Source organism: Sphaeroforma arctica, assembly GCF_001186125.1.
Source record: "Sphaeroforma arctica JP610 unplaced genomic scaffold supercont1.77, whole genome shotgun sequence".
NCBI classification, from domain to species: Eukaryota; class Ichthyosporea; order Ichthyophonida; genus Sphaeroforma; species Sphaeroforma arctica.
Genome location: NW_014040481.1, coordinates 48,493 through 48,805, shown reverse-complemented (window position 1 = coordinate 48,805; position 313 = coordinate 48,493).

Here is a 313-nt window from a genome sequence, read left to right as displayed (position 1 = left end):
TGGATTTGTTTTATTTTGACCCAGCTAGTGGGATAATATTATTTTGAGTAAGACTTTAATTTGGCGTTAATACGCGTTTGTTAAATAGCAACCGCTCCGTTAAGAATTTTTCTTCTTCTTCGCATACTTTGTATTTCAAAATGTCCTTATGTAGTATCATTGTACCAAAAAAAAACCCCCCTAAAAAAGGCAAATTCTGGATACCAATTCTACAGGATTCTAACTACCTCAGGAATGAGTCTGAACGCAAAATAGTATATTCTTTATATCAGGGTCATTGAGATCGTAGTGGGAGACCAGTATCTACATACCC